The sequence below is a fragment of the Canis lupus genome, chromosome 4, assembly GCF_011100685.1.
Source record: "Canis lupus familiaris isolate Mischka breed German Shepherd chromosome 4, alternate assembly UU_Cfam_GSD_1.0, whole genome shotgun sequence".
Taxonomy (NCBI): domain Eukaryota; kingdom Metazoa; phylum Chordata; class Mammalia; order Carnivora; family Canidae; genus Canis; species Canis lupus.
Window position 1 is genome coordinate 33,712,738 of NC_049225.1, and position 13,658 is coordinate 33,726,395.

General features: G+C 45.5%; 1 long non-coding RNA gene across 2 annotated transcripts; it reads left to right on the forward strand.

Moving 5' to 3' along the window:
* The first annotated feature begins 4,745 nt into the window (after positions 1 to 4,745).
* LOC119876168 lies at positions 4,746 to 5,953 on the forward strand. 2 transcript variants are annotated; one of them, XR_005357602.1, is made up of 2 exons: positions 4,746 to 5,003; positions 5,912 to 5,953. It is a non-coding gene; the product is annotated as an uncharacterized LOC119876168 (long non-coding RNA). The 2 variants fall into 2 exon arrangements; XR_005357601.1 differs by having other exon boundaries at positions 4,746 to 4,991.
* The last annotated feature ends 7,705 nt before the right edge of the window (positions 5,954 to 13,658 follow it).

Consider the following 13,658-nt stretch of genomic DNA (forward strand, 5'->3'; position numbering starts at 1 on the left):
TAGGACTTCCAGTACTATGTTGAACAGCAGTGGTGAGAGTGGACATCCCTGTCTTGTTCCTGATCTTAGGGGAAAGGCTCCTAGTGCTTCCCCATTGAGAATGATATTTGCTGTGGGCTTTTCATAGATGGCTTTTAAGATGTCGAGGAATGTTCCCTCTATCCCTACACTCTGAAGAGTTTTGATCAGGAATGGATGCTGTATTTTGTCAAATGCTTTCTCTGCATCCAATGAGAGGATCATATGGTTCTTGGTTTTTCTCTTGCTGATATGATGAATCACATTGATTGTTTTACGGGTGTTGAACCAGCCTTGTGTCCCAGGGATAAATCCTACTTGGTCATGGTGAATAATTTTCTTAATGTACTGTTGGATCCTATTGGCCAGTATCTTGTTGAGAATTTTTGCATCCATGTTCATCAGGGATATTGGTCTGTAATTCTCCTTTTTGGTGGGGTCTTTGTCTGGCTTTGGAATTAAGGTGATGCTGGCTTCATAGAACGAATTTGGAAGTACTCCATCTCTTTCTATCTTTCCAAACAGCTTTAGGAGAATAGGTATGATTTCTTCTTTAAACGTTTGATAAAATTCCCCTGGGAAGCCATCTGGCCCTGGACTCTTGTGTCTTGGGAGGTTTTTGATGACTGCTTCAATTTCCTCCCTGGTTATTGGCCTGTTCAGGTTTTCTATTTCTTCCTGTTCCAGTTTTGGTAGTTTGTGGCTTTCCAGGAATGCGTCCATTTCTTCTAGATTGCCTAATTTATTGGCGTATAGCTGTTCATAATATGTTTTTAAAATCGTTTGTATTTCCTTGGTGTTGGTAGTGATCTCTCCTTTCTCATTCAATATTTTATTAATTTGAGTCTTCTCTCTCTTCTTTTTAATAAGGCTGGCTAATGGTTTATCTATCTTATTAATTCTTTCAAAGAACCAACTCCTGGTTCTGTTGATCTGTTCCACAGTTCTTCTGGTCCCGATTTTGTTGAGTTCTGCTCGAATCTTTATTAACTCCCTTCTTCTCCTGGGTGTAGGATCTATTTGCTGTTTTTTCTCTAGCTCCTTTATGTGTAAGGTTAGCTTTTGTATTTGAGTTCTTTCCAGTTTTTGAATGGACGCTTGTATTGCGATGTATTTCCCCCTTAGGACTGCTTTTGCTGCATCCCAAAGATTTTGAACGGTTGTATCTTCATTCTCATTAGTTTCCATGAATCTTTTTAATTCTTCCTTAATTTCCTGGTTGACCCTTTTATCTTTTAGCAGGATGGTCCTTAACCTCCACGTGTTTGAGGTCCTTCCAAACTTCTTGTTGTGATTTAGTTCTAATTTAAAGGCATTATGGTCCGAGAATATGCAGGGGACAATCCCAATCTTTTGGTATCGGTTCAGACCCGATTTGTGTCCCAATATGTGGTCTATTCTGGAGAAAGTTCCATGTGCGCTTGAGAAGAATGTGTATTCAGTTGAGTTTGGATGTAAAGTTCTGTAGATATCTGTGAAATCCATCTGGTCCAGTGTATCATTTAAAGCTCTCGTTTCTTTGGAGATGTTGTGCTTAGAAGACCTATCGAGTATAGAAAGAGCTAGATTGAAGTCACCAAGTATAAGTGTATTATTATCTAAGTATTTCTTCACTTTGGTTAATAATTGATTGATATATTTGGCAGCTCCCACATTCGGAGCATATATATTGAGGATTGTTAAGTCCTCTTGTTGAATAGATCCTTTAAGTATGATATAGTGTCCCTCTTCATCTCTCACTACAGTCTTTGGGGTAAATTTTAGTTTATCTGATATAAGGATGGCTACCCCTGCTTTCTTTTGAGGACCATTCGAATGGTAAATGGTTCTCCAACCTTTTATTTTCAGGCTGTAGGTGTCCTTCTGTCTAAAATGAGTCTCTTGTAGACAGCAAATAGATGGGTCCTGCTTTTTTATCCAGTCTGAAACCCTGTGCCTTTTGATGGGGTCATTAAGCCCGTTCACATTCAGAGTTACTATTGAGAGATATGAGTTTAGTGTCATCATGATATCTATTCAGTCTTTGTTTTTGTGGACTGTTCCACTGAACTTCTTCTTAAAGGGGAATTTTAATAGTCCCCCTTAAAATTTCTTGCAGAGCTGGTTTGGAGGTCACATATTCTTTTAGTTGCTGCCTGTCTTGGAAGCTCTTTATCTCTCCTTCCATTTTGAATGAGAGCCTTGCTGGATAAAGTATTCTTGGTTGCATGTTCTTCTCATTTAGGACCCTGAATATATCCTGCCAGCCCTTTCTGGCCTGCCAGGTCTCTGTGGAGAGGTCTGCTGTTACCCTAATACTCCTCCCCATAAAAGTCAGGGATTTCTTGTCTCTTGCTGCTTTAAGGATCTTCTCCTTATCTTTGGAATTTGCAAGCTTCACAATTAAATGTCGAGGTGTTGAACGGTTTTTATTGATTTTAGGGGGGGATCTCTCTATTTCCTGGATCTGAATGCCTGTTTCCCTTCCCAGATTAGGAAAGTTTTCAGCTAGAATTTGTTCAAATACATATTCTGGCCCTCTGTCCCTTTCGGCGCCCTCGGGAACCCCAATTAAACGTAGGTTTTTCTTCCTCAGGCTGTCGTTTATTTCCCTTAATCTATCTTCATGGTCTTTTAATTGTTTGTCTCTTTTTTCCTCAGTTTCCCTCTTTGCTATCAACTTGTCTTCTATGTCACTCACTCGTTCTTCCACCTCGTTAACCCTCGTCGTTAGGACTTCTAGTTTGGATTGCATCTCATTCAATTGATTTTTAATTTCTGCCTGATTAGCTCTAAATTCTGCAGTCATGAAGTCTCTTGAGTCCTTTATACTTTTTTCTAGAGCCACCAGTAGCTGTATAATAGTGCTTCTGAATTGGCTTTCTGACATTGAATTGTAATCCAGATTTTGTAACTCTGTGGGAGAGAGGACTGTTTCTGATTCTTTCTTTTGAGGTAAGGTTTTCCTTCTAGTCATTTTGCTCAGTGCAGAGTGGCCAAAAGCAAGTTGTATTGGGAAAAAGAGAAAAAGAGAGGAGAGAAAGAAGGAAAGAAAAGAGAAAGAGAAAAAAAAAGGGAAGAGAAAAAAAAACGAAAGAAAAAAAAGAAGAAAAAGAGAAAGAAAAAGAAAGGAGAAAAAAAAGGGGGGTGGGGGAGGAAACAAATCAAAAAGCAAAACAAAACAAAACAAAACAAAAAAACAAAAAAACAACAACAACAAAAAAAACAACCAAAAAAAAAACAAAAAAAAAGAACCACAGGGGAGTATCTTCTGATTCTGTGTTCTTTAAGTCCCTTGGCTTCTCCTGGAAGTTGTCCGTCTAGCTGGTGTTCTGGGGGAGGGGCCTGTTGTGCTGTTTTTCAGGTGTTAGCAGTTGGGGGAGCTGCTGTGCCCCTGCCTGGTGCAGGGCTCAGTGGGGGTTGTTTGCCCCGTGAGGCCGCAGGAGGAACAGCCCCAGTGGCGGGGCAGCTCTGGAAACCTGGATTCAGCCCCCGCAGGAACTCCGGAGCTCTCCGTCTGCAGGGCCTGGAGGCTCCGGGCGGGGCCGCTGATGTGCTCAGCTGGGGCAGGAGCGTCCTTGCTGTCCTGGGCCCTCCCGGCCTCTGCCTGTCCCGGGGGAGGCGGGATCCTGGGCTGTGTCCCGGCGCCCTGTGCTCCGGGGCCTGCGCTGGTGGATTCGCGCTCCCGGGCCGCGCAGCCCCCTCCGCGGAGCCGCCGCCCGAGCCCCTCCGAGCTGCTCCTGGAACCGCGCAGGCCCCTCTGCACGGAGCCTGTTCCTCTGCCCGAGCCCGGCCGAGCTGCTCCCGGGGCCGTGCAGCCCCCTGCGCGCAGCCGCCGCCCGAGCCCCCCGAGCTGCTCCGTCTTGAGTAAATTTGAGAAACCTCGTTAGTAAAACTTGGTTGGTGGAAGGTGTGTAGTCCTAAAGCAGAACAATCAGGTTGGTGGGAGTCGCATGATTTTTCTATTTGTCTATATTCCCCACGAGGATTTCAGAGATTATGTGCTTGCAGCAATACAACTAGAATATTTCTTCCAGAGGGCTGCAGATTCTCAATGTCCATTTTAGGTAAATTGATTTTTTTTTTTACAATTATAGAAGTAATGTATGAGCAATATAGAAAATTTGGAGAATATGAAAAAGTGTAAAGAGGGAAAGAAAAGGCGTCCATAATTGGTCACACAGAAATAAACACTCATTATTTTGCAGAAGCGCGAGGAGGCCTAATTTCTGTGCTTGAGAGTCTTTTCTCTTCTCTTTGTTCTCTTATTAGCCCTCTTCTGGTTCCTTTGTTACCTGGGTTAAAAGCAGCTTTGAAGAAGGATATCCCCTTCTACAATTTGCATTTTTCTCTCATCTATATCACAGATCCTGACTGTGGCCCATTTTTAGAATTAATTACAAAGATTTCTCTTCCCTTATCCCATGGAAGATAAAATTTGTGTAACTTGAGCTTTTGATATAATGATCCTGGAAGATTGATGAAAAAGACTTAAGGCAGCGTTTCTCAACTTTGGCACCGGGGACACTTCAGGTCAGAGGATTTTCTGTGGTGTGGCCTTTCCTGTGTGTTAGAGGGCGGGTGTGCAGCACATCTCTGGCATTTACCCACTAAATGCCGGTAACAAACCCCCTTCCTCCCGATTATGGCAACGAAAAAAAGTCTCTGGACTTGCCACATGTCCCAGAGGAGGAAGGGACAAAATCACCCCACGCAAGAACCATTGTTTGAACATGTCCTGCTAGGACTTAGGGACGCCACAGTTCCTGAACGCTCACTTGGCCATATTTTAGGGCATGAAATGCCAAGAAAATAGACATTTCGGTGAATATAAGCAGCTGTGCTGCTATTTTTCTGTCTAGCCAGTGCTTTTTTAGAAAGGGTGTGGATTGTTACGAGGACATGCGAAGTCTGGATTTGGAAGTCCCGTGGGTTAGGGGTGAGTCAGGGATAGAACGGTCACCCTGGGGTTTTTAATCAGAGAGAGAAGCAAGGTAGGGAACCGGGTGAGTACGGGACCCTTGGGTGAGCACGCAGGAGGGTGGAGGTCGGGGTAGGGGGTGCCGCTGGCTTCCAAGAAATCTGGGAAGCAGGAGTCCTGGAGGAGCCTGCGTGGAGGCCAGAGGCTGCAGGGATGCCCGGGGGCCTGGGGCTGGTGACCTGCGCCGCTGGAGGCTGCAAGGGGAGCCCTCTTGCATTTGTGGGGCACCACGCATCAGCCTGCTGGTGCCCAGGAGCCCGTGGGTCGCTGCTGGGGGACAGTCCTGGCTCGGCCTCATCTTCCCCGACCCCACAGCAGGGCTCCCGGGTGTGGCTTCCAGGCTTTCAGCCCCGAGAGGCAGGGAGGTGGCAGGAGGACCGTGCTCCGGGGGGACCCCAGGGACAGGCCAGGCAGGGGGCAGGGTGCCTCCATCCCCACGGCCCTTTTGTAGTATCAGACCCTAGAGGGCCAAAGCTTGCTTCTGTGATGCTGCACGCAGGGGACAACCTTACGATTCTTTGATCTAATGATTCTCCTGTCCTGCTCACTGCTGAGAGCTCCGGAGCCCAGAGCTGCGGGACCCGCGGCGGGATGGGGCTTCCCAGGGCCCATAAGGCAGACAAACCCTTGCATAGAAATATATAAAAAAAGTAGAGCGGCCCTGCGTAGTTTCACGTACCATCTATTTACTGTCGTCTCATGAGGTCCCCCTGTACCATCCGGTATGTCACGTGCTTGAGTATCACCTTTATCCTGAAAGACGAGCTTGAATAGCATGAGCCGGTAGTACTGTTGTTAAACAATCCCAAAGCACGATAGTTATTTTGTTGTACGTGGTTCAAAACTGTTATTTCGACTATTATTTATCTGGTCTTGGAGATGTACATGGGCACGTAAATCTTTGCCCTCAATTCTGGTTAACTCCTTCGGCAGAGGTTTCCAGAAGCGGGTCGCTCATGTAAAACTGTGGATTCGAAAAAAAAAAAAAAAAAAAAAAAAAAAAAAAAAACTGGATTCGTTGCTTTACCAAATGTTGGAGTGACTAACTACCGCCAGCATCACCCGGGCTTTCCCGTTTTCCGCCACTTTGCGAGCACAGCGAGCACACCGATCATCTGCAAGCAAAACAAAGCAAAAGGACTTTGCCATTTTTATAGGCAAGTATTATTCTGTTGTTGTATGACTTTATGTTTCTTCAGTTTTACCAAAGGGGCTGATCTAAGTGATCTTCTTTATTTAGTTCCTGAACATGCCGTTAAAAACAGGATAATATAATTTAGGCTCAAAATTAAAAATGAGCAAAAACATACATGGTGAAAAATAAGACTCCTTTCCACACTTCCGCCAGCCAGCTTACCTCCCAGGAGACAGCCCTTTGTCTATTTTTTAGTGTGTATTCCAGAGAGGCTGGACATGGATAGAAGCTGAAATATGTATTTGTGCATATACATGTGAAAAGATACAATTACATATGTACGTGTACATATATGGGTGCGTACACACATGAGTACCTGAATTATAGCATGTGTATTATATGTGAGGCAAAATATGTGAATTTGGGCAGCCCGGGTGGCTCAGCGGTTTAGCGCCGCCTTCGGCCCAGGGTGTGATCCTAGAGACCCGGGAGCAAGTCCCGCATCGGACTCCCTGCATGGAGCCTGCTTCTCCCTCTGCCTGTGTGTCTGCCTCTCTCATGAATAAATAAATAAAATAAAAAAATATGTGAATTCACATGTGTGCACACATACATTTATAACATACCAAAGGGGAGAATATTTTGGGTGTCATTCTGAAATTAAAAAAAAATGTATAATTATTTTCCGTGTATTAGGGCATAAAGATATTATTTGTTCTTTTTAATGGCTGTAATATATTCTATTTATGCATGTGCTATAGGATGTATTTAATGCATCCCCTATCGATGGGCATTTTAGGTTGGCTTTGATTACTCCAGACAATGCTGTAGTAAATAGCTTTGTTTTTTTTTTTGTTTTTTTTTTTTTTTTTTAGTAAATAGCTTTGTATCTGCAAACTTCGCGAGCACAGGTACATATCTCTCTAGGACAACTTCCTAAATTCAGAGGTGCCGAGGCATACGTTATATGTATTTTAAATTTTAATGGATATATGCAATTATTTCTCGTTTAATTATTTTTAAAGATAATTTTATTTACTTATTCATAAGAGACACAGAGACAGAGGCAGAGACACAGGCAGAGGGAGAAGCAGGTTCCCTGTGGGGAGCCCGACACAGGACTCGATCCCAGGACCCCAGGTCATGTCCTGGGCTGAAGGCAGATGCTCAACCGCTGAGCCACCCAGGTGTCCCTATTTCTAATTTAATTTTAAAGTCACTACTGTTCATTAGTGGTACAAAACAATGACCTACTTCTTTGATTTTGATGGAGACCCCAGCCTAAGAATTTGTTCTAAGAATAATGGCTAATGCTTATTATTTGCCAGGCACTGTTGTGAATACTTGATGTATAGAAAACAATTTAATGTTTATCACAACCATATGCATTAGGCCTTGTGGTTGTTAATGCTTCTGCTTCACCATTGAGGAAACTGAGGCTTCACAGTTTACATAATGTGCGTCGGGCCGTTAGGGAGAGTGAGCGGGAGCTGGGACCTGGGCCCACGCAGGCCGGCTCCAGGGCCCCGCACTCTGCTACGCCCGCTGCCAGCCTGAGCTATTTCTTTTCTTTTTTCCTCTTTAGTTTCCCACTGGTTTCTAGGGACTGTGGATACTGGTAAACTTAGGGACCTAAACTAGGGATCCCATCCCCTGAGCTGCTCAGTATAAGCAACGATCTCGAATCTTGGCCTAGTTTGTCTGCATTTAAGGCAGAAATCCTCAGGGAGGCACGTAGCGAGGGATCACTAAACTAAGTCTTGACAAACCCACGGCTCCACAAGTTTTGATAATTGTGACTTGGTCCTTTTTCATGACATTTTAACTTCTTTAAGTTTTCCAGATAGACATCATATAATCTACGGATGTTGAGACTTTGATCTCCTCGATGATATTACTTCTTCTATTGAGTTTTCCTTTATTAGGGTATTGGCTTGAGTGCCCAGGACACTGTTGTATAATTTTGATGTTCTTTCTTGCTTCAGATTTGAACATCTATAGTGTTTACAGAGTGTGCACAGTGTTGGTTCATATTTTGAACAGAGATTTGTGATTGTGTTCAGGGACTTTTTTTTTTTTTAAAGATTATATTTATTTGTTTGAGGGAGAGAGCGAGAGAGCACAAGCAAGGGGAGCGGCAGAGAGAGAAGCAGAGTCCCCGCTGAGCAGGGAGCCCAACGGATGTAGGGGGAGCTCAATCCCAGGGCCCTGGGATCACCGCCTCAGCTGAAGACAGGCGCTTAATCGACTGAGCCACCCAGGCACCCCCAGGGATGCTCTTTTTTTTTTTCTCACTTGCTAAGAGATTTTAATAAGGAATAGATATTTAAATTTATGAAACACCTTTGCAGGGGTCACATATGAATATTATCACATATTATTAGTTGATCCGATATGTTCTGATTGTTGCTGTGTAATGAACTCCTCAAAGCAAGGGGCCAAAGCAGGAACCATCGTTTATTTTCCTTATGAATCTGAGTTGACGAGGCCCACTCAGCTAGGCAGGTCTCACTTGGGGTAATTCACGTGTTTGCAGTGGGACCGACAGCGAGCTGGGCTGCAGCCGCGCTAAGGCCTCCCTACCCCCATGGCACTGGGAGTGATGGCGCCTGGACTGGGTGGACCCAGGGGGTGGAGCGTCTGGGGCTCTGTGGGCATCTTTCCACATGGGGGTCCAGAGTAAGCGGCCTTCTGGAGGCTTCCAGAGCGAGTGTCCCAAGAGAAACTAGCAAATCTGCACCAGCTTTTCAAACTCAGTGTCAGGAGTCATGGGGCATCATTCTGCAACATTGCGCTTGTGGAGGCAGACACAAAGGACCCCTGCCCGGGTTCACAGACCCCACCTCCGACAGAAGGAGTGCCAGGGAGTCTGCAAGCATGGTGTGAAACATCACACTTTACACATCAAATCATACACGTAGCAAATTTTGCTTGTTCCTGCCATCTTTCCCTTTGTACAACCAGACTTATTTAATCTTGACGTTAGCATGACCACATATTCTGTGATTTCTTTCAATGAACTGTGTTTCTCTGATTTTGGTACCTGAGCTGTGCTAGCTTTCTAACGTGTCTAATACAGAAGAGTTTAAATAACAAGGGAAAAAAAAAGAAAAAAAAAATAACAAGGGAATTGATTTATTTTGAAAAAAAAAATAAAAATAGGACTTTAGATTCTGTTTAGGACTCCTTCTTTACTCAGTTTCTTGCACGGTTAATGATCCATTCAGGATATTCACTTTTCTTGAATTATTTTGGTAATTTATTTATTTCCTGGGAACTCATTAAATGTTGATATTTCTCCAACTTTGCTAGTATGGACTTAAATATTTATGGAGAACTTGTAAATATCCTTTTTACATAATTGCCCCTTCTCCTTTGCAATTTTGGTTATATACATATACAAATATATATATATTATATATGCATATACAAATACAAACTTTGTATGCATATACAAAGACAAATATATATGTCTTGATTTGATTTTCCTGAAATGTTCTCTTTAATACTTGTCCCAAATATAGTCTCTTGGCTTTCTTTATGTTTTCTCCTTCTCCTGACTAGTAAAATTTTTTTTTCTTTTTTTGGATTATTTTTATTATGTTTCTTGGTTTCCTTTGGTTTCCTCAAAATCTCCTTAAGTTAATAATTAACTTAGTTATGCTCTTCATTTTCAATAGCAGACACATAGTTTTTAGATTATTTATTTACTTGAGAGAGAGAGAGCAGAGGAGCAGCGGGGAAGAGCAGAGGGAGAGGGAGAAGGAGGCTTCCCTCCATGCGGGGCTCCATCCCAGGACCCTGGGATTCTGACCTGAGCCCAAGGCCGACGCTTAACCGACTGTACCACTAGGCGCCCCCCCCAGACACATTTATGTTGAAAGAACTTGCTACTCCATTTTGCTTTGGCCTTCTCTGCATTTTGGCTCAGGAGACAGGAGACCTGGGAAGCACCAAGGATCTTGGAGAGAAGCACCCACACGTGTTGCCTTTAGGCCCTGCCGGGCTGCGCTCTCGCCTTGCAGGTGTAATACGGCCGAAGCTCTTGGTAAGGAAGTGGCTGATAGTTCAGGTATCGTGAAACCTGCCTCAGAGCCAGGGCGGGTGGGTCAGGTGGGAGTGGGGGTGAGAGTGAGGATGAGGGGGCACCAGCACGGGGGGCAGGAGGCGGGTCCTGCTGCAGTCGGGGCTCTAAGGCCGCCTAGGGCCCTGTGCTCGGGAGGCCCTGATCCTGGTAAGAAATCTTGGGTGGCCATGGGAAAGCAAGAGCCTAGCTCCCTGAGAGGCTGCTGGGAGCCCAGGGAAAACAGCATCCACCCCCCCACCCCCCCACCCCCCACCCACAGGGAGCCAAAGGGGCCTCCAGGCGTGAAACAGAGGCTTGTACAGGGAGATAGGGCTTGACAGGGACACGAGGAGCCTAGAGGTCCCCCACGCCAAGGGCTTCCAAAGGATGATGCTGGAAAGTTCACCCTGAAGTTCGCATTGCGTGCAACCCAGGAAGCCAGGACAGGGTTTAGGACACTTAGGCTGGAAGGGGTAAATGCAGAGCTGGTAGCTGAGCAAGCAAAGCCCCTGGAGGCTGGCACTTGCCAGGGTCCTGTGAGGGCTGCACTCCCAGCTCCTCTTCCCTTCAAGGACAAATCCCTCAGTTTGCTGCTGCTCCTGCTCCTGCTCAAGGGACGTGACCCCCTAACTCTGCCTCAGCTGTGACCTTGGGCGAGTGGCTTAATTTGTTTGTGCCTCAATCTCATTTAAAAAATGGGGACCAAGATAGAGCTTACTTGTGTAGTAACATGGGAAAGGTTTGGCTGAGTATCCGCCGTCCTGCCTGCCGGCCGGCCTCCAACACCACCAGGCCTGCAGCAAGCACGCCGACTAGTGTCCCTTCTTATTGGAAGGGCAGGGTCTGGTTCTCCTTCGGGTCCTTACGTATCCAGCCACCGAATCACTCAAGATGTCTCCTCAGAAAGTTCTTACCCATTCCGGCCACGTCTCATTGACCCTCGCTACCGCCATACGGTACCCCTGCAACCTTTGCTTGCCCTGACTCGAACCTAATTGCCTCAGTTTACCTTGTACGACTTTTCCCACCAACTATTTGAAAGCTCAGCTCTGCTTCAGTGGTCTCCGTATTTTACGATTCTTCACATCTGAACTCCTTTGCTTGACATTCAAGGCTTTTCTGCATCCTTTACTGTGGAGACACACATGGAGACACGCACATCTATGTACTCGTGCGCACACACGTGGAGACAGTTTTGTTCGTGCTTCCCCTAAATGTAACTTAGGCATCTCACGTAACTCCTCAACTTTCCAGTGTTTGTATATTGACCTGGCTCTTTTTTGGTTGTTTTGTTTTTTTGTTATGTTTTTGTTGTAGTGCTTGGGAGTTAGGGGATTGTGATATGAGAGGAGTCTGGGTGTAGTGGGAGAGGAGCGGATGGAGCGTGAGAGTATCTAGATTAGAGGGATTAGAATGGCGTGATTGCGATCTATATCCTGAATTGCTAAGATTCAAGGCCTTCCATCCCTTTCACTTACTTCCTCTGTTCTGTGCTTCTATTTGTCTTTTCTTTTCTTTTCTTTTCTTTTCTTTTCTTTCTTTTCTTTTCTTTTTTCTTTTCTTTTCTTTTCTTTTTTCTTTCCAAACCAGTGTCTTCCAGATCATGGGTTCCTGCTTTCTAAGGGTGTTCACCCTCTGCCTGCAGTGTGTGTTTTAGGGAAGATGGACTCAGTCCTCTGTCCCAGGAAGGTGGGTTTCAATTGGTCTATTATTGGTCATTTTGGTTTCCTTCCCCCAATGAAGGCCTGTGCAGATGTTAGAAAAGGCAGGCTCAGCACATGAAGATGTGAAAAGATAAAGGGGAAAATACTGCATACACACATGCTGTTGGTGACTGGTGTGGGAAGGAAGCACAGTTCTGACCAGTGAGATGTGCAGGACTCCTAGGAAAGGAACCTGTCCTCCTGCCCCTCCTCCTGCCCCCTCCTCCTCCTCCTTCTTCTTCTACTTCTTCTTCTTCTTAGCACAAGGAAGAGACCGTGCCTTTCCTGTGTCTGGACTCTGTCATGTGTGGACATGACACTTGTTGCTAAAGCTGCCTGGGGCCAAGCCAAGACAGGGAGGCGGCAAAGCCAAGGCCACCACAGAACAAGGACAAGGGGCCCCATGTGTCGACCGACTGTCTTGTGAGAACACATGTCCTTAGGCTCAAAGACATTCAATAGGGTTTCCTGTCACTTGCAGCTGAGCAGTTTCTAACTAATGGGGCTTCTTTACTGCACTTGTCTTTCATCTGGAGGAGCGTCGTTCCAGGCTGAGGAAGGGCAGGTTTCCAGGGTGCACTGGGCCCTCTGATCATGCTCGCCCTTCTAGCACTGCAAAGTATGGGTGTCGGGGAGGGGGTCTTCTCAGACTGGCTGATGCCTGGAACCCTTTGTTACATGTTTCTGCAATTTTTCTGTACTGCCATGGTCTTTTTTTTTTTTTTTAAGCTTTTATTTATTTATTTGAGAGAGAGAGAGAGAGAGAGAGAGAGAGGCTCCCTGCCGAGCAGGGAGCTGGATGCAGGATTCCATCTCCAAATCCTGGGATCATGACCTGAGCTAAAGGCAGATGCTTGCCTACTGAGCCACCCCGGCTCCCCATCATGGGTCTTAATGGCAGGTTGAGGGAAGCTGTGTTGTGCATTACTCACTGGCATTTTAGCTCAGAGTCCCTGGCATGCCCTCCCCTATGTGTCTGCAAAAACAAATTCATTTCCCAGGTCAGCCTTCCCTGCCTCTGAGAAGCCTCTTTTCTGTTTCAGGTAGAATGAAACCTTCCTTGTCTACATGGTTTTCTTCCTGAGCGTCCTTCAGTTTTTGGATGTATAGCATTGTTTGTAGGGCCAATCACTGTAATAAACTCTTTTTATAGACACATCTCATTTAATCCCTATGACAACCAGTTCAGCTGGTGTTATTATTGACATTTTGCAGTTGAGGAAATTGAAGTAGAGAAAGGTTAAATGACTTTTCCAAAATTACACAGCCAGGAAATGGCAGAGATGGTATTTGAGACCAAGTCTGTCTTGCTCTAAAGCTTTACTCAGCCATCATGCTGTGGTCTGTACCAGATAATCAAGCCATACAGATGTGTGTCCCTGGGAGCTTCTGGAAAGGGGAGGACTGCATCTTACCTTGGGCACCAGCTCTGTTCACAGTGTTTGGCACACAGGGGGCAGGGGGACATGTAGAGTGGGAATGTTGAACTCAGAAGGCTTATTTAGGGAGTGCTTTGGGATCAGCACCTGCGGAAAGGGGCAGGAAGGGAGACGAGGGTAGGGAAAAAGAGACATGGGGCGGGAAGGGGAGGGAAGGGTTGGAGGGGAGCAAAGCAGGATCGGCTAGAAGGATGGGTTGATCTGTGACAGACTCTCAGTGGAAACCTCAACTGACTCTACAGAGAGATCAAAAGGTGGGGTGAGTCTTCAGAGCTGTTCCTGTTTGAGGAGATAGAGCTGAGCCTTGATAGGGCTGTATGCATCGTTATTGGATATG